The 4,188-nt window shown below is 54.0% G+C and overlaps 1 long non-coding RNA gene across 1 annotated transcript; it reads right to left on the reverse strand.

The window, feature by feature from the left end:
- Positions 1-699: 699 nt before the first annotated feature.
- LOC120719358 lies at positions 700-2,978 on the reverse strand. The gene is made up of 2 exons (XR_005692668.1): positions 2,494-2,978; positions 700-801 (listed from the first exon to the last, which is right to left on the reverse strand). It is a non-coding gene; the product is annotated as an uncharacterized LOC120719358 (long non-coding RNA).
- Between the last annotated feature and the right edge of the window lie 1,210 nt (positions 2,979-4,188).

Raw genomic sequence — 4,188 nt, forward strand, 5'->3', positions numbered from 1 at the left:
AGGAATGTGATCCAGACTGGGCCCCTCTATCAACCTGGGTCAGACCGAGTTTAAAGCTGCTAACACAGCCAGATTTGATCGGTTAAGAGAGAGAGCGAGATCGAAACAGCCACAAAACGTCCCGCATATATGTGCCCAAGTGTTGTATTGAAGCAATCAAGTGATGAATAACTGTTTTCCAGTATGTTGTTTTGAAATGGTTTTTGTTTTTTTTGTTTTTTTGCATTGTTGATTTGTTTTTCACCGAAGCAGCTAATAAAGCACGATGGATTTTTTTTTTTACAATTTTGCCTCTTTCCCGTAAGATTCTATAATAGAACGAAACAATAATGCCAGTTATAAATAAAGACAATAATTGAATGAATTACGAAACACTCATTTTATTTCTATTAGATCTGAAAATGTTGTGTAACACTACAACCTGAAACAACAAATAGATGCGTTGGCCTGTAACAGCAGCTGTGAGATGGAATCGTCCAAATCACCGAAGTAAACTGGACCTGGGCTTGTTGCAGGATCTGAAGTTACTAAACATGTTGTGAGTGTGTGCACTCACACTTAGGACCATATAATAATAAATATGTGCGTGATGAAAGTTGGGCAGCATGCTAACGTCCTTACTCCACTCTGTATGCTCGTATGGGTCTGACTCTTTCACTCCTTAGATTTTTTTCCTCGTACCTTTTTTTTTTTTTTTTTTGCCTCTTCATCACGTCTGTCTTCGTACAGAGCTGCCGTGTTCTCCGTCGTTTTGTACAGAACTGCAACTCGTAAACATAAAATGCAAGTAGGGATTAAAACCTCCTCCTTGAATCGCTACCTTATCGTGGTGGAGGGGTTTGTGTGTCCCAGGGATCCCAGGGGCTATGTTGTCTGGGGGCTTTTGCCCCCTGGTAGGGTCTCCCATGGCAAATTGGTCTTGGGTGAGGGACCAGACAAAGAGCGATTCAGAAGACCCTTATGAAAAGGATATCGAGGGAACAGTTTACCCTGCCCGGGATAGGGTTACCGGGGCCCCGCCCTGGAGCCAGGCCCGGGGAGGGTGCCCGAGGGCGAGTGTCTGGTGGCCGGGCCTTAGTCCATGGGGCCTGGCCGGGCACAGCCCGAAGAGGAGACATGGGCCCATCCTCCCGCAGGCCCACCACCCGCAGGAGGCGCCATAGGGGTCGGGTGCATTGTGTGCCGGGTGGCGGCCAGGAGCGGAGGCCCTGGCGGACTGACCCCCGGCTGCCAAGACTGGCAATAGGGACATGGAATGTCACCTCTCTGGTGGGGAAGGAGCCTGAGTTAGTGCGTGAGGTTGAGAGGTACCGGCTAGATATAGTCGGGCTCACCTCTACGCATGGCTTGGGCTCTGGAACCAGTCTCCTGGAGAGGGGCTGGACTCTGTCTCAGTCTGGAGTTGCCCCTGTTGAGAGGCGGCGGGCTGGGGTGGGTATTCTAATATCCCCTCGGCTTGCTGCCGGTACGTTGGGGTTTTTTCCCGGTGGACGAGAGGGTTTGTTCCCTGCGCCTTAGGGTCGGGGAACGGGTCCTGACTGTCATCTGCGCTTATGCGCCGAGTGGCAGTTCAGAGTACCCAGCCTTCTTAGAGTCCCTGGGGGGGGGGGGGGGTGCTGGAAGGTGCTCCACCTGGAGACTCTGTTGTCCTGCTGGGAGACTTCAATGCTCACGTGGGTAACGACAGCGAGACCTGGAGGGGCGTGATTGGGAGGAACGGCCTCCCTGATCTGAACCCGAGTGGTGCTTTGTTATTGGACTTCTGTGCTAATCACAGTTTGGCCATAACGAACACCCTGTTCGAACATAAGAGTGTCCATAAGTGCACGTGGCACCAGGACGCTCTAGGCCGTAGGTCGATGATCGATTTTCAAGTATCTCGGGGTCTTGTTCGCGAGTGATGGGAGAAGGGAGCCGGAGATCGACAGACGGATTGGGGCTGCAGCTGCAGTAATGCAGATGCTGCACTGGTCCGTCGTGGTGAAGAGGGAGCTGAGTGTAAAAGCGAAGCTCTCAATTTACCGGTCGATCTACGTCCCTACCCTCACCTATGGCCACGAGCTGTGGGTAGTGACCGAAAGAACGAGATCGCGGATACAAGCGGCAGAAATGAGCTTCCTCCGAAGGGTGGCTGGCCTCTCCCTTAGAGATAGGGTGAGAAATTCGGCCATCCGGGAGGGGCTCAGAGTAGAGCAGCTGCTGCTCCACATCGAAAGGAGCCAGCTGAGGTGGTTCGGGCATCTGACAAGGATGCCCCCTGGGCGCCTCCTGGGTGAGGTGTTCCAGGCATGTCCCACCGGGAGGAGGCCCCGGGGCAGACCCAGGACACGCTGGAGAGATTATATCTCTCGGCTGGCCTGGGAACGCCTTGGTATTCCCCCGGATAAGCTGGAGGAGGTGGCTGGGGAGAGGGAGGTCTGAGCCTCTTTGCTTAGGCTGCTGCCCCCGCGACCCGGCCTCGGATAAAGCGGATGAAGATGGATGGATTAAAACCGCAGAATTAATGATTACCCGTGCTGGAAATGCTAGCGCTTGATGCAGTGTTTTGATGTTGTTGCCACTTGTACCCACAATTCAATGCGCGAAAGTCACGTGGTCTGTCAATCTCTATAAAACAGGTGTGCAGACGTGACACCGGTGATCTTTTGATCTACACTTATGTTGTGTGTGTGTGTGAGAGTGCCTTCAGAGTGCTGTATGTATGTGCGTCCATCAGGAGCATGCTTCGGGATCCTCCATGCGCGCTGCCTCTCCTCTGGTATTCCCCGGTATTCCCCCGGTATGCCCTGGTATCCCTTAGCTTGGTTCCCCCTAGCTGTCCCTTTGCTTCCCCTTGGTTGGTCCCCCTTCCCCGGCTTCTCGCCTCGAAAGAAACAGGCTTATGCGCTGGTCGGACCACGCTGTGCGGCTGCCGGCTAGCGAGTAGCTCGGCTACAGTGAGCAAACACAGCAGGGACACGGCTTCAGCGTTCAAGCATACGCTGTCAGGCACTGTGGAGCTCGGCTGCTATGTAAATAAACACAGAGGGGATACGGCTTCAGCGTTCCAAGTGTTCGCTGTTGTCGGTTAGCCTGTCTGCCGTATCACCCGTAGCTCGCGGGTTAACGCGGCCAGCAGGGCTCCGCTCGTAGCTTGGCTACATTGGGGAAATGTGTCAGAGTTCCAAGCATACGCTTTCACCTGTCCGCAGTGTGACACGGAAGCTAATACACAGTGAATGGGGAATTCAGGTTGGGGCTAGTGCCGGATACCTGTTAGCACTTCCTGGTTACCGTGTGGCCCCGCCCCCTTGCTTGGTAGCAGAGGTATGGCAGCCCACATGTCCCAAACATGTCTGTGTATGGCATTTTTGGCTTTTGACAATAGGCACGAGCTGTGTGGCTTTGCCTGGGCAAAAAGGGAAAATAAATAACTACATAAAAGCAGCCTGAGCATGCTTTGCTGGCTGAAGAAGCTCACGCATGCATGCACCACTTTGTTGCCAGCACAAACTAGGCGGACCGTGCTTGTTTTTTTTTAAAAAAAAGCATTAAATGGCCCGCCCCTCCCCCTTGTCCTGCCTCCAAAAATGAGAGAGCAAGCTACTATGGGGAACATGGCTGCCACTGCTGTGACACCAGTTAGGGAGGCCATGGGCTGGGTCCCCTCCCATACCTGTTGCTGATTCCCTCCCATGACGCCGCCACTGTGGGGTCTGGGCTAGTGGAGGTTGACTATCAGGTGGCGGATGTTGAAGAAGCTTCCATCCTCTCCTCCGGTGTTGCCCACCTGTCCCTGGGCTGCCCCCTGCTGGTCCCCAGGCACAGTGTCGGACGAGATGGGTCCCTTCAGCTCTTGATTGGAGCATGCTGGGTGTGGGAATTAGCCCTTCCTGAGGTCCCATCTACTAGAGTGGACCTCAAACTTGATGCTATCACACAGCCTCAGCGCCTCCTGTCTCAGGTGGCACTGCTGCCTGGTTGGTCTGGTTGCAGGCAGTTGAGTGCCCTGCCTCCCAGCATTTATGGTCCCCTGCCCACAGTTGGTTGCTGCCATGCATGGCGGGGGTAGTTGCCATGGCCCCGCCTCTGTCAGGCCTGGGCCGGTGAAGGTTGATTATTGTGAGGTGGATGTTGATGAACTTCCATCCTTTTTGGCTACCACTGGAGTGGGGCCCGGATGGGTGAACCCATGTCTGGGTCGCCTGA

This window comes from Simochromis diagramma, unplaced genomic scaffold (genome assembly GCF_900408965.1).
Source record: "Simochromis diagramma unplaced genomic scaffold, fSimDia1.1 OVJJ01000313.1, whole genome shotgun sequence".
NCBI classification, from domain to species: Eukaryota; Metazoa; Chordata; class Actinopteri; order Cichliformes; family Cichlidae; genus Simochromis; species Simochromis diagramma.